The 21114-nt window shown below is 38.0% G+C and overlaps 8 non-coding genes across 8 annotated transcripts; all 8 read left to right on the forward strand.

Moving 5' to 3' along the window:
- The first annotated feature begins 10001 nt into the window (after nt 1-10001).
- Trnaa-ugc (transfer RNA alanine (anticodon UGC)) lies at nt 10002-10073 on the forward strand. Its single transcript has one exon. It is a non-coding gene; the product is annotated as a tRNA-Ala (tRNA).
- Nucleotides 10074-10433: 360 nt separating this feature from the next.
- Nucleotides 10434-10505, forward strand: Trnaa-cgc (transfer RNA alanine (anticodon CGC)). The gene has a single exon. It is a non-coding gene; the product is annotated as a tRNA-Ala (tRNA).
- A 332-nt stretch (nt 10506-10837) lies between these two features.
- On the forward strand, nt 10838-10909 carry Trnaa-ugc (transfer RNA alanine (anticodon UGC)). Its single transcript has one exon. It is a non-coding gene; the product is annotated as a tRNA-Ala (tRNA).
- Nucleotides 10910-11673: 764 nt separating this feature from the next.
- On the forward strand, nt 11674-11745 carry Trnaa-ugc (transfer RNA alanine (anticodon UGC)). Its single transcript has one exon. It is a non-coding gene; the product is annotated as a tRNA-Ala (tRNA).
- Nucleotides 11746-12509: 764 nt separating this feature from the next.
- Nucleotides 12510-12581, forward strand: Trnaa-ugc (transfer RNA alanine (anticodon UGC)). The gene has a single exon. It is a non-coding gene; the product is annotated as a tRNA-Ala (tRNA).
- Nucleotides 12582-12941: 360 nt separating this feature from the next.
- Nucleotides 12942-13013, forward strand: Trnaa-cgc (transfer RNA alanine (anticodon CGC)). The gene has a single exon. It is a non-coding gene; the product is annotated as a tRNA-Ala (tRNA).
- A 2838-nt stretch (nt 13014-15851) lies between these two features.
- On the forward strand, nt 15852-15923 carry Trnaa-ugc (transfer RNA alanine (anticodon UGC)). The gene has a single exon. It is a non-coding gene; the product is annotated as a tRNA-Ala (tRNA).
- Nucleotides 15924-17523: 1600 nt separating this feature from the next.
- Trnaa-ugc (transfer RNA alanine (anticodon UGC)) lies at nt 17524-17595 on the forward strand. The gene has a single exon. It is a non-coding gene; the product is annotated as a tRNA-Ala (tRNA).
- Nucleotides 17596-21114: the final 3519 nt, after the last annotated feature.

The following is a 21114-nucleotide window of genomic DNA, read 5'->3' on the forward strand; positions in this document are numbered from 1 at the left end:
TGCCGAAGATGATTCCAATGATAATCATGAAACGCAGCAAATAGCGCCGGGTGTCGTTCCGTCAGCAACAACGACACCACAAAACGCAACCGGACGCCCGCAAAGGAATAGACAATTGCCAATGCGTTTCAGATATTAAATCTGATAACTCATCCGCATGCAAGTCTGTTGATCGCGTTTCAGAGAAAAACAAAAAAACTCGAAAGTATATAACAGTGAGTAGATCGAAAAGAGCCACATCTTTCCGACAACTCGTTGTAGTCACAACTCTAACAAGATTTTTATAAACGCTCCAAAGCATCAGCAAAGAAAGATGGAAAACCAAACTACCGTTCAACACGAACAAGTCACCGTCGAAGGGACTGGTGACGAGGTGCAAGCTAACGAAGTGGTGTCAACAACGGAGCCCACTGCCGATTTTTCTTGGGAACCAACGACAGCAGACACGGCCGAGTTGGTTGACCAGAAACCTCAATCCCCAGACCATGTTAGCCAAGACTCTTGGGATCTGGCTCGACGCAACTACGAACGACGCCTCGACGAGAAAACTGAAAAACTCACCACGAGACTTAACGCTGAGCTCTTCGCTGAAGATTGGGCCAGCGCAGTTAACACTCTGAAAAGGATTCTGGACTTAGATCCAGCCAAACACCATCCGCCGCTTTACAACTGGTCGTCGGAGCTGTGGGACTCAGCTCGAAAAAGGCCAAGGCGCGATTGGTATGACCAATTGTAAGGCGGAAGAAGAAAAGAAAGAAACGGAAGAACACTTTTGTTTTTCCTTAATAACGTAGTCAATATGTTTGTTCCATAGTTTAGAACGCGCTTGTGCTTTTCCCTTCTTATGTTAATCAAATCAATCAAATAAACATAGTAGAAATATGCAACAACAAATTTTTGGGTTTTCAACAAGCAAACAACCAAACAAATGAGAAATGGCTGTGTTAAAAACCACCATTTGACGAAAAATAAAACATCGGAAAATAAATGCCGAAGGCAGAATATGCGCCATGGAAAAAAAAATAAATAAATTGGAGCGTTAAACACTCACCAAGAAAAAGAAAGAAGAAAAGATGTTGGCGAGTTTAGAACTCGAGTCTCCCGAGTCGTAGGCAGAGGCTATACCAACTGAGCCACTTAGCCAACGCTCGAGGCCACACAAAAATCCCATCCGTTTGGAAGAAAAAATTAATTAAGATAAGACACGAAAAATAAATATTTAATGACATCAGGGCACCTTTATTACCTTGAAGTTAATCAAACTTCGTGAATGGTGAACCGAAAAACTTCCCTTGCGATTTTTAATAGTTAAGGTGGTAACGAGTGTAGAACGCGGTACTCCCGAGTCGCCGCAGGCTATACGCATGAGCCATTCAATCGATATCAATCCAAGATAATGCCGACAAGTCTCTAAATACGTATTCGACATGACAGCTTTAACACCTTGTAACAATTAACCTCACCTGTTTTGCTGTCTTCCTTCACTTTTTCTTATTTCTCTATTACCTTTAACACACTAAAATGATCCAAAACCAACCAAGTGACGTAAAGGAGATAGCCACGAATCGAACAGTGAAAACCAATCGCTGCTTTTCCCACGACGAAAACGCGAAACTAGAGACGTAAGAAGCAATTCAAATGACACCCGAGAAATAATGAAGATGTTGAAAGCCAAACTGTGAAACGGATGTGAACAGCCAGTGAGGATTCGTGACTATATAAGTCAGCACACATCTCCTCCACCCAACACTCGCGATCCTTCCAGAGCTCGAAGACGTTAGTAAGACAACCCAAAATCCAAGATCGCACAATGGCCGAAAACAATAGCCGTGCAGGAGGACCCGCCGCAAAACGGGCGTGCCGTCAGTATCCGCAACAGGCCCGCGTTGCTGAGGAACCAGATAATCCCGACGCTGCGATCGCACATCCGGGAGAAGCCGCAGCACCAGTCACAGCCGCAGCCCCGGGCCCAGCTGCAGCCGAACGAGAACAAAACCCGGCGGAGGCCTTCAGTGAACGAGTCCAGGAGCTTCAGGAAGAGCTGGATGCGGTCACCCATGCCCTTACCCAAGGATTGGTGGCCTGCATCGAGCTGAAGAAGTGGAGGAAAGCGACGGAGCGCTTCAAGGAGATACTGGATTTGGATCCAGCAAATCGGCACCCGCCGCTCTTCGACTGGTCGGCCGAAAGCTGGGCGGATGACGACCTGTGCCTCCATTGCAACGAACATCGCTATCCACCAGCCTACTAAAAGAAAAAACCAAACAAAAGGAACAGCAGAAGAGAACACCAACAATTTTCACTTCTCTCAATGTAGTCTTACCTAATTCTATGTAACTCGTTTCCTTTGAGTGTTGCATATAAATAGGTAGTAGCCAACTAGTCCCCATTTGTAGTCAGGAATTAAACGCTAGGAAATACGGGGGGGGGGCCATTATGAAAGAAAATGCAAATAAAATAAGGTTATATGCCAAAAGAAATCATAAACCGTAAAGGGAAACCCACTACCTTACCTAGGGTTGCGTATAGACAGAAAAACGAATAAGTCTATACTACATGCATAACTTGACCGTCTGTCAAGGTATCCAAATAAACCAATCCACACCATATATATAAAAAACTAAAATTTTTCTGTCACTCGCCACACGTTATCCACGTCAGACTTCCTTACGGCAAATGACACAAGTTGCCGAAAATGCATTCTCGCATTTTTCATTTCCCTTATTCCTATTCTTTCTCTCTCTCGCGCCAGGTAGAGTTTTACCTTCTATTCCTTCCTTCTTTTTTCGTAGACAATATACTCCCCTTTTCTTCCTTATACGCGTTACTATTGCCTCTACGTTTTGCCACAGGACAAGTAACATGTCTCGTTCTCAACACAATATGCCTGGAGCATATGGCCTTGTTTCAAGCCCTGAGGGATAATTTCCATTTCTTCTCATATATCACATTCTTTATCTCTGTCTCTTCCTTCCATTCTCTTTCTTTCTTTCTTTCTCACTAAGTTGGACTTGAAGAAGAGGAAGAGGAAAAAGTCTAACTTTCGCATTTTTCTGTTTCATCATATATATTTGCTAAATTTATATGAACGCCTTCATGTAGCTTAATAAATCAGCTACTTCGCAATTAATGAGTTAAATAGTCAAACTGGGGATTCGAACCTCAGAACCTTTGGCGTCACAGCTGAGAGCGCTACCATTGAGCTATTAGCTAATATTTTACACCTGGCGTAAAAGATTGGGTAACATACCGATTGTTTCCGTTAACTGCATTTTTCTTTGTGTGCCGTAGTATACCTTTTCATTTATGCGCTATCCTGACCGCATTGTTAGAACTTAGAAAAAATTCGAACACTGCGCGTGACCTTTCACGGCAAAAACGTTTTCCGCCGTAAACTTTTAAACGTTTTCTTCTCGTCCTCCCCGCTAACCTATATTATATTTTATTGTTTTCTCTTTTCGATAATTAAGCATATCTTCTCCTCTTTCCAACGATACTAGTTATTTTGATGGATAAAATTTTCTTCCCCCGAAAACACAGTTATATTCCAGTGCCCTATATTTTTCTTCCCTTTTGCCGTAGCTAACTAGGAAAAGCCGACGGAAAAATAAGTTGACCTTCCAAAAGCCGTAGACTATTTTTCACTTTCGTTTTCTTACTACTTTTTTCTTCTCGTGTTTGCTTCCATTTTATAACACCCACATGATAAAGTTATATATGTTTGTCAGTTACATTGTTCTCTTTTATTCTTGTATGTTTTTTTTATATATTCTTCCGTATTTAGAAATGTCTCTATTTCCATTTCTGCTGCTATTGTGCCTTCACGGATTACACTCGCGAGCATTTGAAACAACCGTGTGCGATTGTTCGGAGCCGTCGAAAATGGGAATTATTCAATTCTCCGACGCGAATTGTCAGCCGAAATCTACCAAAAATCGTGCCATCAGTGTAAAATATGCCGTATATAGTGAAGAACGAGCTGCGATCAAGTTTCCTGGATATATTTGTGCGCGCTGGAAAAATATAAGACGTATTACAATGAATTTTTTCGGACAAACAGTGATCGTGCCAGATAAAATTTCCATCGATACAACACCTACCGAGTGCAACGAAATGATTAACAATAAAAGGTGCGACAATCAACGAACGACTTTTTCGGATGGAAAATTTGTGTTCGACGACGAACCCGATATTTCTGGATATTGGTTGCAAACAATCGATTCCGAAATATTAAACTGTGTTCTCGATAAAATTCAACTTTTCCAGCAAAAGGAGAATGCGGATTTTTCAACACCTATCGGAACTGCTTCTGCTGCATCAGGAAATTTGTCACATAATCATTTAACTCTGATTTGGGACAAAACCTACACACAGAAAACTAATAACAGAAAGCAATTACCCGGCTTGTCGAAGAAGGTATCGGCAAGTTGATACAATTACCTGGGGAAAAACTAATTTTCCGACTTCAAGACGACCGAAATCAACTAGACTTTCATTTGTTGCCGTCATCGCGTTGTTTTTCAGTGCAGAAAAATTGCTCCAATAAGACTTCTTCCTTTGAGATCCTTGGCCAATCACAACTCTTGTCACAACGGCGGCCATCATGAAAAATTCAGCATAAGTATAGAATTTTAACAAACAATTATTTATTGTTTAGTTATTCAGTCTACCACCTGACAGTGTGTTAAAGTTTAATTCTGTTAGTGCTGCACTAAAAGAATTGTTAGTAATAAGGCCATGCAGCGAAGGAAGTGAACAATTGTGGGACTGTATTTGGGCTGAAAATGGGTGTGGTACGGAAACCCAGAAATAGCACGAGTTCAATATAAAACATGAATTAGGTACTTTTCGGTTTTTTGTCTATCGACAAAGTATTTTTAATGCTGTTATTTTGCATTCACAGAATTTTAGCAGGGGATCAAGTCAAGTCTGGAAGTGTTACAGGATGGAAGAGTCAGCCTACAGTTGAAAAAACACTGAGAATGCATTACCATTAAGGTATGAGGTAAAGTAATAGAGTATGCACATTGTCTAATGAGAAGAACCATCTTGTGTGAATGGATCCTGTATAACAGCAATCCTTTATAGTTCTGTCACAGCTAGAAGCCTCAAATAATTCTGCTTCCCTTGCTAAAGAACAACTTGTCCTTTACGCTCAGAGTGTTGGTGAAGCTGGGTACTTACATGGCCTTACATGGCCGATCTGTCTCTAAAGCTTCCAAACGAACGGCATAAATACGCGTTGATGCTACAAGCTCGATAAAGTCGCGAAATTCTTTATAACGTACTTTGGCCTGTAATTTGAAATCCAACCCCTTGATAAATTTTTGCATAAGGATTATTGTGAACGATTTCTCTGCATAACCTGCTGGATACGCCTTCTTAAAAATCTCGTGCAAGCGGTGCGCATAGTCGACAATTTTTTCGCCTGGTTAGCGTTTAGCCTTATTGAATTTTTTAATATAGACTTCGACGTTTTCATCCCCATGAAAGTGATCAAGTAACGCTTCTTTAATGGACGCATAATCATGGGGATGCTGCCTGATAATGTTTTGAAGTACTGAAAAAGCCTTATCTGTTATTTTAGCATCTGAATAATCTTTTCTTCTGACCATGCTGCCCCATCAACTATGCTTTCAAAAGATTCTAGCCAAGAGTCGAAGCGAGAAATTGGACTTCCCGAAAAGGAAGGAAGCAATTGTAGGCGCGAAAAAGTGTGTTGGTTTGTCTGAAAATCATTTAAGTCGTTGACTGTGGCAGCCCTGAAGGGGAACAAGATTTGGCCATGTTGGGATCAAATATGGGAGGATTTAACGTCTTTCGGCGTGGATTCGGAGGGTGTCCTGAAATGCTGTTCGTGATTGCCTCAGTTGCACTATCAGATCTTCCTGCCGGCTGGATTGCTAGGCTTGAGGAGGGTGTTGAGTGCGTGACTGGCAGGAATCCCGGTTTCTTTGGCGTGTTCGCCTTCTCCTCGGAATGCGTTCCGACAGCGGCGATACTTGTTGAGTCGGTGGGGTTTGCTGTTCTTCCTGGGTCCTCCGAATGTATGACAGCAACTGTCTCAATTCGGTGGTAGCCGGTATGAGAGCGTCACCGATTTCCTTCGTTATCTGCTGTCCGTCTTGTTGCACCGGTGTCCGGAAGTTGTTGAATTTCGTCTGCAGAGATCTCAGTTCCGACAATAGCGCCTCCAAACCGATTATGGCCTGAACCTTTCTTAGGTAAGAGACCAGCTGGAGGGTGTCTGTGAGAAATTTCAGCTGGTACTCCTGCAGGGTGTTCTTTAGGAAGTTGGAGAACTCCGTTATCTCGAGTGTGAGAAGGTAATATGTCTCTTCCTTGCGGTGGTTGATTAAGTTTTCCCTGGGGGCAATGTTGAAAAATTTCTTGTCCGTCTCCGGCGTGAATGTCAGCAAGTCGGCGATGGTGTAAGTCAGTCCTAGTAGGTAAATCGTAAACTCCCTCGCATAGGTTGTGAATATTGTTATCAGCACGGTCACTTGGGGCTGCGCAACCTGCGCCGTGGTCAGTCGACTGGCTCTCACTACCAGAATTGCACGCAAGGATTTCAGAATTATCTCCGCTTTTTTCAAATCCGTTGGCACTTTGTTCTGGTATTGATACTGCTTCCGGATTGTTTTTATCAACGCTATTAGTTGTCCCCAAATTATCGGATCGGTTGATCGGAAATCCAACTCCCCTTCCTTGAGATACTTGAGCGTGAGTAGCAGGGACGGTAGCTGACTCGTCGGCTCTGGAAGTATTCTCGATTGATTGGCCTGGATCTCGTGGTATAGGCGATGGAGACCCGAGTTGTGGTGATTTTCCATCTAATGGACTCTTCTTTTGAAAATAACTGAAAATCGTACTCGAGAGAAAGCTAGTTTTCGACGCAGGTTTAACAAGTGATTTGAATGGAAAAAAACGAGAAGCTAACCTTGCATAAACAGACGGCGCGGGCTGAGCAGGTGCAACGGAAGCTTTGCTACGGGCCCAACTTTTCCTAGTGTTATTTTTTACTAATGGGGCTACGGCCTCGTACGCGGTGTTAGACCTCAATTTTCTCAACTGGGTATTATCAGTCTTTACTTTTGGAGTTAAAACGGGAGAGGCAGATTGCTTAACGCTTTCTGTTTCTTTGTCTGACGTCTTACAGTCTTGAAATGTATGCTGGGCGGTCGTGGTAGACGCTAACAATTTTTCAAAACTAATTTACTTAGCAATCGTTTCGTCATTGATTTGCACTACGAGCTACAGGAATTAACGGAGTGTTCAAAGGTGTACGAGAAAGTTTATGCCCGCCTGACTTAACATCGTCCATCATTGTGGTAGAGCTCTGAAAAAGGCTGTCACCATTATGTAGAGCATCTTCCCGTGTGGGAAGACTGACTTTACTGTATTAAGACAATAAGAAATAAAAACAAGCTCGGAGGCGTATTTCTCACAATGATGGATTTATGATTTTAAGTGAAACATACTACAAGAAGCAAGACATAGAAAGAAAATAAAGAAACAGTAGGGAAACGTGAGAGGGAAAGAGAGACAATTATAACCAAGTCTTACCGTGATAACACGAGTAGGTAGCGGAAAGAAATCGACACGGAAGCGAACGAGATAACCTCACGCCCACTAAGGCAACTCACAATCAAATAGATTGAACAAGTGTCAAGAAGAGGACAAATGCACTGTCCAAGAATAACTAAGTTTGAACAGATGCAATTTAAAGCAATTTAGGCAAATAAGTTCACACTAAAGCGTACAATTTACTACACAATACTACTAGCCAGAGATAAGCGCAACAAGAATAAATTCAGGCGACTACTTTACTCAGATACAAGTTCTTGTCTGATCTTTCCCATATTTTGGGTTCACGATTACACTTCGCATATTGGCAAATTGGTGAGTTACTTTGCGAGTATTTGCCACCAATCAAAGATGTTTAAAATGGCGTGATAATGGTGCGATGATGGGCGTCGCCCGTGCCGCCAATCAAATGTTTTATAAGTGGCGTGATGCTGATGACACATGGATGCGTCAGCTAGCTAGCAGGTGTTCATCTAGGTCACCCGTGTTGCGTATATATGTTGTTGCAATTGACATGTTTTATACTAATTACTTATTAAAGATACTACAGAAAGGGCATATAAGTTGAAGATGTATATTGGCTTCGTTACAATAGAAAACCATTTCCTAGTAAATATTGAAATTTGCAAATCATTCGGTAGCCGGTGAAATAGGACTGAAATGAAATAGGACTGGAGAAATAGGACTGAAAATTTCCACCCCTATTTCTACCGGAGAAATAGGACTGGGAGAAATAGGACTGACTTTTAAAAACGTTTAGGACAGTCCTATTTCTCCATGGCATCAGTCCTATTTCTCCTCAGCATCAGTCCTATTCAGTGTTTCCACTTTCCGCAAAGTGAAAAGCGCACCGTTCAACGCTGCCCCTTGGTGGCTCTTATTGAGGAACATTTTAATTCTGAAGTTGCATAGAGGCGCTAAAGGCAACAGCGGTTGGGTCAAAAATCTCAAAATCCCCAGATATCCCCCAAATATCTGATATATATATATTTTCCTTAAATCCCCCTAAATAGGGTAATATCCCTAGAAGTGGAATGGCTGGTCCTATTTCTCCTTAGAAATAGACCTATTTCATTTACCTTGTTCCAAGGGGAACGATGAGCCTCCAATCCGGTAGGCAATGTATTACGTAAGAGCGGCGGCTTATATACATTTCCCTTTTTAAAAAACCGATGGTGTTCACTCATTAGATAAATAGTTCACAAAACCTTTTTTGCTTATCCTATTTTAATTTAAATTACAGGAGAACATGAACTATATTGTATTTAATAGAGTTCATTAAACAAACTACTATTAGACATACTACAGAAATATTTATTACTTATATCGCACATTATGTGGTCATAACCAACTTTTCCAATTGAACTAATGTTTTACTATTTCATACATCTTTCGTTATATACAGCTCTTACATATTCAGATTTTGCTCTAATAATATTTTATTAAATGAACTCTATTAGATTCAAAATAATTCATGTTCCCCAGCAAATAAAATTAAAATAGGATAAGAGATAAAACATTTGTGAACCATTTAAATAATGAGTAAACGCCATCGATTTTTGACAAAGAGAAATGGATATAAGCCGGTGCTCTTACGCCAGATTGGAGGCTCATCGTTCCCCTTGGAACAAGGTAAATAAAATAGAACTATTGCTAAGGAGAAATAGGACTGATGCCGAGGAGAAATAGGACTGTCCTAAAAGTTTTTAAAAGTCAGTCCTATTTCTCCAGTCCTATTTCGTTTCAGTCCCATTTCACCGCCAATCAATCATTCAAATAATGTCAATAACGTTTGAAAGAGACTACATTCATCTTGATCACTTATAGAACAATATTTTGCATTATTTGTACATAAAAAATTTGCCCATGAATGCAGAACTTATATAAAATTTAAGTGCCATTTATATCTGAAAATGGACTAATGCGACAACAGAAACAAGAATGATTAAATTTGATAATATAATTGACCAAAAAACATCTGGGTTACAGTAAGATCGAGTCTATATAAATGGGGTTGTAACTCAGAGGTAGAGTGTTTGCTTCGCATGTGAGAAGCCCGGAGTTCAATCCTCCGCTACTCCAACCCAAAGAAGGATTTTTAATACATTCGAATTACCGAATTCCATCATCATGAAAAAGTAACTCATCGAATTATAGGTAGCATTACATGTAAAAGCAACTGCAATAAAACCAACGATGTTGATAGCCTACAAACAATTTGGAACTATAATTAAAGATTGCACTACTGGTTCATTTCAAAGAATACCAAGTATGCACACATTTTAATTAAGACAAATGTAATATCTAACTAAGAAAATTTCTTTTGAATCAATTTACAAGCAGTAACAAGGACGATTGAAATTTTACCTGAAATTTGCAAAAAACGTAATTTGTGTAAATTGATATGAAAATGTGGGGTTGTAACTCAGTGGTAGAGTGCTCGCTTTGCATGCGAAAAGCCCGGAGTTCAATCCTCCGCAGCTCCAATTCACTTCTTTCTATATCTAGTTATTTCCATTGGTGTTGTGAAACAGAACAAGTTTTTCCAGTCCCGTTTTTCCAAGCATAGAAAACCATTTCCTAGTAAATATTGAAATTAGCAAATCATTCCAATAATGTCAATAACGTTTGAAAGAGACTACATCCATGTTGATCACTTATAGAACAATATTTTGCATTATTTGTACATAAAAAATTTGCCCATGAATGCAGAACTTATATAAAATTTAAGTGCCATTTATATCTGAAAATGGACTAATGCGACAACGGAAACAAGAATGATTAAATTTGATAATATAATTGACCAAAAAACATCTGGGTTACAGTAAGATCGAGTCAATAGTAATGGGGTAGTAACTCAGAGGTAGAGTGCTCGCTTCGCATGTGAGAAGCCCGGAGTTCAATCCTCCGCTACTCCATATAAATGAAAGATTTTTAATACATTCGAATTAACGAATTCCATCATCATGAAAAAGTAACTCATCGAATTATAGGTAGCATTACATGTAAAAGCAACTGCAATAAAACCAACGATGTTGATAGTCTACAAACAATTTGGAACTATAATTAAAGATTGCACTACTGGTTCATTTCAAAGAATACCAAGTATGCACACATTTTAATTAAGACAAATGTAATATCTAACTAAGAAAATTTCTTTTGAATCAATTTACAAGCAGTAACAAGGACGATTGAAATTTTACCTGAAATTTGCAAAAAACGTAATTTGTGTAAATTGATATGAAAATGTGGGGTTGTAACTCAGTGGTAGAGTGTTCGCTTTGCATGCGAAAAGCCCGGAGTTCAATCCTCCGCAGCTCCAATTCACTTATTTCTATATCTAGTTATTTCCATTGGTGTTGTGAAATAGAAAAAGTTTTTCCAGTCCTGTTTTTCCAAGCATAGAAAACCATTTCCTAGTAAATATTGAAATTAGCAAATCATTCCAATAATGTCAATAACGTTTGAAAGAGACTACATCCATGTTGATCACTTATAGAACAATATTTTGCATTATTTGTACATAAAAAATTTGCCCATGAATGCAGAACTTATATAAAATTTAAGTGCCATTTATATCTGAAAATGGACTAATGCGACAACGGAAACAAGAATGATTAAATTTGATAATATAATTGACCAAAAAACATCTGGGTTACAGTAAGATCGAGTCTATATAAATGGGGTTGTAACTCAGAGGTAGAGTGTTTGCTTCGCATGTGAGAAGCCCGGAGTTCAATCCTCCGCTACTCCAACCCAAAGAAAGATTTTTAATACATTCGAATTAACGAATTCCATCATCATGAAAAAGTAACTCATCGAATTATAGGTAGCATTACATGTAAAAGCAACTGCAATAAAACCAACGATGTTGATAGTCTACAAACAATTTGGAACTATAATTAAAGATTGCACTACTGGTTCATTTCAAAGAATACCAAGTATGCACACATTTTAATTAAGACAAATGTAATATCTAACTAAGAAAATTTCTTTTGAATCAATTTACAAGCAGTAACAAGGACGATTGAAATTTTACCTGAAATTTGCAAAAAACGTAATTTGTGTAAATTGATATGAAAATGTGGGGTTGTAACTCAGTGGTAGAGTGTTCGCTTTGCATGCGAAAAGCCCGGAGTTCAATCCTCCGCAGCTCCAATTCACTTATTTCTATATCTAGTTATTTCCATTGGTGTTGTGAAATAGAAAAAGTTTTTCCAGTCCTGTTTTTCCAAGCATAGAAAACCATTTCCTAGTAAATATTGAAATTAGCAAATCATTCCAATAATGTCAATAACGTTTGAAAGAGACTACATCCATGTTGATCACTTATAGAACAATATTTTGCATTATTTGTACATAAAAAATTTGCCCATGAATGCAGAACTTATATAAAATTTAAGTGCCATTTATATCTGAAAATGGACTAATGCGACAACGGAAACAAGAATGATTAAATTTGATAATATAATTGACCAAAAAACATCTGGGTTACAGTAAGATCGAGTCTATATAAATGGGGTTGTAACTCAGAGGTAGAGTGTTTGCTTCGCATGTGAGAAGCCCGGAGTTCAATCCTCCGCTACTCCAACCCAAAGAAAGATTTTTAATACATTCGAATTAACGAATTCCATCATCATGAAAAAGTAACTCATCGAATTATAGGTAGCATTACATGTAAAAGCAACTGCAATAAAACCAACGATGTTGATAGTCTACAAACAATTTGGAACTATAATTAAAGATTGCACTACTGGTTCATTTCAAAGAATACCAAGTATGCACACATTTTAATTAAGACAAATGTAATATCTAACTAAGAAAATTTCTTTTGAATCAATTTACAAGCAGTAACAAGGACGATTGAAATTTTACCTGAAATTTGCAAAAAACGTAATTTGTGTAAATTGATATGAAAATGTGGGGTTGTAACTCAGTGGTAGAGTGTTCGCTTTGCATGCGAAAAGCCCGGAGTTCAATCCTCCGCAGCTCCAATTCACTTATTTCTATATCTAGTTATTTCCATTGGTGTTGTGAAATAGAAAAAGTTTTTCCAGTCCTGTTTTTCCAAGCATAGAAAACCATTTCCTAGTAAATATTGAAATTAGCAAATCATTCCAATAATGTCAATAACGTTTGAAAGAGACTACATCCATGTTGATCACTTATAGAACAATATTTTCCATTATTTGTACATAAAAAATTTGCCCATGAATGCAGAACTTATATAAAATTTAAGTGCCATTTATATCTGAAAATGGACTAATGCGACAACGGAAACAAGAATGATTAAATTTGATAATATAATTGACCAAAAAACATCTGGGTTACAGTAAGATCGAGTCTATATAAATGGGGTTGTAACTCAGAGGTAGAGTGTTCGCTTCGCATGTGAGAAGCCCGGAGTTCAATCCTCCGCTACTCCAACCCAAAGAAAGATTTTTAATACATTCGAATTAACGAATTCCATCATCATGAAAAAGTAACTCATCGAATTATAGGTAGCATTACATGTAAAAGCAACTGCAATAAAACCAACGATGTTGATAGTCTACAAACAATTTGGAACTATAATTAAAGATTGCACTACTGGTTCATTTCAAAGAATACCAAGTATGCACACATTTTAATTAAGACAAATGTAATATCTAACTAAGAAAATTTCTTTTGAATCAATTTACAAGCAGTAACAAGGACGATTGAAATTTTACCTGAAATTTGCAAAAAACGTAATTTGTGTAAATTGATATGAAAATGTGGGGTGGTAACTCAGTGGTAGAATGCTCGCTTTGCATGCGAGAAGTCCAGAGTTCAATCCTCCGCAGCTCCAATTCACTTATTTCTATATCTAGTTATTTCCATTGGTGTTGTGAAATAGAAAAAGTTTTTCCAGTCCTGTTTTTCCAAGCATAGAAAACCATTTCCTAGTAAATATTGAAATTAGCAAATCATTCCAATAATGTCAATAACGTTTGAAAGAGACTACATCCATGTTGATCACTTATAGAACAATATTTTCCATTATTTGTACATAAAAAATTTGCCCATGAATGCAGAACTTATATAAAATTTAAGTGCCATTTATATCTGAAAATGGACTAATGCGACAACGGAAACAAGAATGATTAAATTTGATAATATAATTGACCAAAAAACATCTGGGTTACAGTAAGATCGAGTCTATATAAATGGGGTTGTAACTCAGAGGTAGAGTGTTTGCTTCGCATGTGAGAAGCCCGGAGTTCAATCCTCCGCTACTCCAACCCAAAGAAAGATTTTTAATACATTCGAATTAACGAATTCCATCATCATGAAAAAGTAACTCATCGAATTATAGGTAGCATTACATGTAAAAGCAACTGCAATAAAACCAACGATGTTGATAGTCTACAAACAATTTGGAACTATAATTAAAGATTGCACTACTGGTTCATTTCAAAGAATACCAAGTATGCACACATTTTAATTAAGACAAATGTAATATCTAACTCAGAAAATTTCTTTTGAATCAATTTACAAGCAGTAACAAGGACGATTGAAATTTTACCTGAAATTTGCAAAAAACGTAATTTGTGTAAATTGATATGAAAATGTGGGGTTGTAACTCAGTGGTTGTGTTCGCTTTGCATGCGAAAAGCCCGGAGTTCAATCCTCCGCAGCTCCAATTCACTTCTTTCTATATCTAGTTATTTCCATTGGTTTTGTGAAATAGAAAAAGTTTTTCCAGTCCTGTTTTTCCAAGCATAGAAAACCATTTCCTAGTAAATATTGAAATTAGCAAATCATTCCAATAATGTCAATAACGTTTGAAAGAGACTACATCCATGTTGATCACTTATAGAACAATATTTTGCATTATTTGTACATAAAACATTTGCCCATGAATGCAGAACTTATATAAAATTTAAGTGCCATTTATATCTGAAAATGGACTAATGCGACAACAGAAACAAGAATGATTAAATTTGATAATATAATTGACCAAAAAACATCTTGGTTTCAGTAAGATCGAGTCTATATAAATGGGGTTGTAACTCAGAGGTAGAGTGTTTGCTTCGCATGTGAAAAGCCCGAATTTCAATCCTCCGCAACTGCAACTCAAAGAAGGATTTTTAATACATTCGAATTACCGAATTCCATCATCATGAAAAAGTAACTCATCGAATTATAGGTAGCATTGCATGTAAAAGCAACTGCAATAAAACCAACGATGTTGATAGTCTACAAACAATTTGGAACTATAATTAAAGATTGCACTACTGGTTCATTTCAAAGAATACCAAGTATGCACACATTTTAATTAAGACAAATGTAATATCTAACTAAGAAAATTTCTTTTGAATCAATTTACAAGCAGTAACAAGGACGATTGAAATTTTACCTGAAATTTGCAAAAAACGTAATTTGTGTAAATTGATATGAAAATGTGGGGTTGTAACTCAGTGGTTGTGTTCGCTTTGCATGCGAAAAGCCCGGAGTTCAATCCTCCGCAGCTCCAATTCACCTCTTTCTATATCTAGTTATTTCCATTGGTGTTGTGAAATAGAAAAAGTTTTTCCAGTCCTGTTTTTCCAAGCATAGAAAACCATTTCCTAGTAAATATTGAAATTAGCAAATCATTCCAATAATGTCAATAACGTTTGAAAGAGACTACATCCATGTTGATCACTTATAGAACAATATTTTGCATTATTTGTACATAAAACATTTGCCCATGAATGCAGAACTTATATAAAATTTAAGTGCCATTTATATCTGAAAATGGACTAATGCGACAACAGAAACAAGAATGATTAAATTTGATAATATAATTGACCAAAAAACATCTGGGTTTCAGTAAGATCGAGTCTATATAAATGGGGTTGTAACTCAGAGGTAGAGAGTGTTTGCTTCGCATGTGAGAAGCCCGGAGTTCAATCCTCCGCTACTCCAACCCAAAGAAGGATTTTTAATACATTCAAATTACCGAATTCCATCATCATGAAAAAGTAACTCATCGAATTATAGGTAGCATTACATGTAAAAGCAACTGCAATAAAACCAACGATGTTGATAGTCTACAAACAATTTGGAACTATAATTAAAGATTGCACTACTGGTTCATTTCAAAGAATACCAAGTATGCACACATTTTAATTAAGACAAATGTAATATCTAACTAAGAAAATTTCTTTTGAATCAATTTACAAGCAGTAACAAGGACGATTGAAATTTTACCTGAAATTTGCAAAAAACGTAATTTGTGTAAATTGATATGAAAATGTGGGGTTGTAACTCAGTGGTAGAGTGCTCGCTTTGCATGCGAGAAGCCCGGAGTTCAATCCTCCGCAGCTCCAATTTACTTCTTTCTATATCTAGTTATTTCCATTGGTGTTGTGAAACAGAACTAGTTTTTCCAGTCCCGTTTTTCCAAGCATAGAAAACCATTTCCTAGTAAATATTGAAATTAGCAAATCATTCCAATAATGTCAATAACGTTTGAAAGAGACTACATCCATGTTGATCACTTATAGAACAATATTTTGCATTATTTGTACATAAAACATTTGCCCATGAATGCAGAACTTATATAAAATTTAAGTGCCATTTATATCTGAAAATGGACTAATGCGACAACAGAAACAAGAATGATTAAATTTGATAATATAATTGACCAAAAAACATCTTGGTTTCAGTAAGATCGAGTCTATATAAATGGGGTTGTAACTCAGAGGTAGAGTGTTTGCTTCGCATGTGAAAAGCCCGAATTTCAATCCTCCGCAACTGCAACTCAAAGAAGGATTTTTAATACATTCGAATTACCGAATTCCATCATCATGAAAAAGTAACTCATCGAATTATAGGTAGCATTGCATGTAAAAGCAACTGCAATAAAACCAACGATGTTGATAGTCTACAAACAATTTGGAACTATAATTAAAGATTGCACTACTGGTTCATTTCAAAGAATACCAAGTATGCACACATTTTAATTAAGACAAATGTAATATCTAACTAAGAAAATTTCTTTTGAATCAATTTACAAGCAGTAACAAGGACGATTGAAATTTTACCTGAAATTTGCAAAAAACGTAATTTGTGTAAATTGATATGAAAATGTGGGGTTGTAACTCAGTGGTTGTGTTCGCTTTGCATGCGAAAAGCCCGGAGTTCAATCCTCCGCAGCTCCAATTCACCTCTTTCTATATCTAGTTATTTCCATTGGTGTTGTGAAATAGAAAAAGTTTTTCCAGTCCTGTTTTTCCAAGCATAGAAAACCATTTCCTAGTAAATATTGAAATTAGCAAATCATTCCAATAATGTCAATAACGTTTGAAAGAGACTACATCCATGTTGATCACTTATAGAACAATATTTTGCATTATTTGTACATAAAAAATTTGCCCATGAATGCAGAACTTATATAAAATTTAAGTGCCATTTATATCTGAAAATGGACTAATGCGACAACAGAAACAAGAATGATTAAATTTGATAATATAATTGACCAAAAAACATCTGGGTTTCAGTAAGATCGAGTCTATATAAATGGGGTTGTAACTCAGAGGTAGAGAGTGTTTGCTTCGCATGTGAAAAGCCCGGAGTTCAATCCTCCGCTACTCCAACCCAAAGAAGGATTTTTAATACATTCGAATTACCGAATTCCATCATCATGAAAAAGTAACTCATCGAATTATAGGTAGCATTACATGTAAAAGCAACTGCAATAAAACCAACGATGTTGATAGTCTACAAACAATTTGGAACTATAATTAAAGATTGCACTACTGGTTCATTTCAAAGAATACCAAGTATGCACACATTTTAATTAAGACAAATGTAATATCTAACTAAGAAAATTTCTTTTGAATCAATTTACAAGCAGTAACAAGGACGATTGAAATTTTACCTGAAATTTGCAAAAAACGTAATTTGTGTAAATTGATATGAAAATGTGGGGTTGTAACTCAGTGGTAGAGTGTTCGCTTTGCATGCGAGAAGCCCGGAGTTCAATCCTCCGCAGCTCCAATTCACTTCTTTCTATATCTAGTTATTACTGTAAAGCATCTTCTCTGTGAGAAGATGTACTTTACGGAATTAAGACAAATTGGAATGAATCGAACTCGGAGGCGATTTACCCACACGATGATTTATATTTATCCAAGTAGGGCTAAGCGGTACAGAAGTCAGTTGGGATAGTACAAAAGGAGTCAGACTAAGAAAGAGAAGTCGGAGTGTAATATGATACTGTAGTATAAGCTTACCGCGGTGGCTTGAGCGGAGCACGGGCGAGGATATAAGAGAAGGCAGCGTTAACAGGAGTTCGTCGGCACGTGGGTAAACAATATGGGTGAACCGAACACTCAGACAAGCACGTGACACAGCTCAATTCACTTGCACCAATTTATCAATGGGGAAGCACTAGCTGAACTTGAACTCCGCCTGTAAGAGTCAGAGGCTCATCGACAACTAAACTTACTCAGATCTTGGTTCACCACGAAACCTCGCATATTGCACAGCAATTAACAACTGCGCAATTACATGTCGCAACTAATGAAATTTGATATATTAAGTTGATGGTGCAATACAGATCAACGCCTAAGCAGCCAATCACAAATGTTGCTAAGCGGCAAGGTGCCGATGTAATATAATACACTACTGCGCAGTTTATATGGCGTAACACATGAGTCATATACAAAGAATAAACGGGAAGGCATATCGAATAAAAACATTTATTTGCTTCTTTACATCACTCCCGGCGGCGTGAGATTACGTCTCGTAATCAGACTTGATGCATGGGGATGGATCCGGAGGATGTTGAACGTTTATGAGGGCGACGGCATATAACCCAGAAGATCTTGAAGAGACCGCAACAGTAGCAGATGCGTAGGAAGAGTAATACGAGGATGCACATGATGCCGATGAAGAAGTAATTTTTTATTGTTTCCCACCAAGATGTGTAAGCTCCGACACTGGAGGCCGTTATGAAAATATTTGTGGCGCTGGGTTTACCGTGCGACGTAAATTCGGATGATGGATGTTCGTTGATCACGGCTGCTATGTCGGCCATGATGTTCATGTGGTTAAGCATATTGTCGGTGTATGCCGGGTTACTTTGGTGTTCGTAGTCGAAAAATTCGACGTTCTCGTAGCGGAAAGAGTGTGCCAGCGTTTGCTCAGGCAATACAATTGTGGCTTCGAGTTGTTCCCACGTATTATTACGGAAGGCATAGGGTTTGTTATTGAAATTGACAAATCCATTTGTCCAATAACAAGGAGAATATTTTACGAGTTCCCAGCCATCGAGGTTAATCGTATAATTTTGGAATTTTGGTTGCGGTCCGCACGAAGTCAATACAGTCTCAAATGTGACATTTAAGGCCTGACATTGAATTAATACGACCGTCTTCCCGAATGCTTGTAATTTCGTGCACCGGGGTAAGTTTAATTGTGAGGCCGCTAGCCATCCATTATATTGGGCGGTTGTGACGGCCCTTTCATGTTTGGCTTTACGAGCTTCACATTGAAGTAGTTGAACCTGTCGTGCCAATTCATTCTCGTGGTCGGTGAGTTGATCACGGATGTATTGGATATTGGCCGGAATATTTAAGTTTTCGGCGCCGAGTGGCGCTCGGGTCTCCACTGGGGTTGCTTTTTCCATTATGGCTGCCGTCGTGACGAAGAGTTTTGATTGGCCGACGATTTCATATGAAGAAGTTCTATTGGAGCAATTTTGTTGTACTGAAACGCAGCGCAGTACTGGTGTCAGGTGGAAGTCCAATTGGTTTTTGTCATCTTGGAGTCTAAGGAGTGGTTTTTCTCCTGGCAATCGGGTCAGCATACCGATGCCGTCTTCGACGAGTCTGGTAGTTACTTTGGTCTTCTGTGTGTAGGTTTTGTCCCAAATCAGTGTTAGGTGATTGTGTGACATATTGCCGGACGTAGCAGAAGCAATTCCGATGGGTGTTGAGAAGTCTGCATCCTCCTTTTGCTGGAAAAGTTCGACTTTCTCGAGAACGCAGTTTATGATTGACGAATCAATTGTTTGTAACCAGTATCCAGAGATATCTGGTTCATTGTCGAACACAAATTTTCCGTCGACAAAAGTCATCCGGTTATCATTGCACCTCTTGTTGTCAATCATTTCGTTGCAGTCGGCGGGGGTAGTATCAATTGGGATTTTATCCGGCACAACCAATAGTTGCCCGAAGAAGGTCATTGTGATGTGTCGGATATTTTTCCAACGGGCACAGATGTAACCCGGGAATTTAGTCGCGGCGCGTTCTTCACTATACACGGCGTATTTCACCTTGGTGGCTTTAATATCGGTGGATGTCGGTTGACAATTCTCATCGGAGAATTGAAGAATTCCCACCTTCACTGGTTCCGCGCAATTGCATACGGTAGTCTCGAAGGCCTGGGAATGTAATCCGTACACGCATAATAGCAGCAGGAATGCAGAGGGGGACATTTCTATATCCGGCCGGTACATACAGACAAAAGAAAATATGTGACTTAACAAAAGAAAAATGTCATCGTGTGGGCTTCTTAACTAAGTAACACAAAACAAAACAAAAACATACAAGAAGAAGTGAGGAAGTGAAAAATAGCCTACGGCTGTCGCAAGGTCAACGGCTTTTCCCGTCGGCTTTATTAGTAGGCTACGGAAAAGAGAAAGGAAAAAGGGCACTAGAATAAAGTTTTGTTTTAAGGGGGAAGGACAACTTGTTTTTTATATTATTTAGTATCGTTGGAAAGAGAAAAAGATGACCATAATTATCGGAAAGGGAAAGTAAGAAAATACAGGACAGTTGATCAGGGAAGACGAGAAAAGAAATGTTTAGAAGTTTGCGACGGGAAAGGATTTTGCCGCGAAGGTCCAAGGTCCAAGAGTAGTATTAGTTCCAGGAAAAGGGAGGCGGCGCTAATACTGTATTCTTGATGTTGGCTATGGCCAAGCTGTAGTGTACGAACGAAAGGGAAAGTGAACAGTATTGCGTGGCATATTGGAATGAGAGTATAAAAGTTACGGCTACGATTTGGACCTATTCGTTGAAAAATAACGAAAGTGACGTGTAGGAGATAGGAAGGGAAATAGGAAACGAAATTTGACATTGCGGTTCAGAAAATCATTTGTGCGTTATATATGTGTTTTTGACAATATATAAAGGTATTTCTTTTCTTTCTTATCCTTTTTTTTTTTTTTTTTTTTTTTTTTCTCTTGGTGTTGTTTTTGTTGGTTAGTATGGTAATGTCTCCACATCTACCGTGTTAGTTTGGCAATAGGAATCTACAAAGGGGAGCTACTTAATTTGTGACTACTAAATTGATATGTTGTGACACTCATTTACGGGTCTTGATGAAGGTATGATCAAGCTAAAAATTTTTTTCTGAAGCAAAAGATTTTTTGTTATTTATTATTATTATTTTTTTCTCTACTCAAAAGGCTCTACTTATCAGAATCTATGTGGACTTATACTATGGGCTGTCAAACAAGGGAATGACTACGGGGCGTAAATTGAGAAAGTTAAAGTGCACGACATGAAA

Source organism: Daphnia carinata, unplaced genomic scaffold (assembly GCF_022539665.2).
Source record: "Daphnia carinata strain CSIRO-1 unplaced genomic scaffold, CSIRO_AGI_Dcar_HiC_V3 NW_026453040.1, whole genome shotgun sequence".
Taxonomy (NCBI): domain Eukaryota; kingdom Metazoa; phylum Arthropoda; class Branchiopoda; order Diplostraca; family Daphniidae; genus Daphnia; species Daphnia carinata.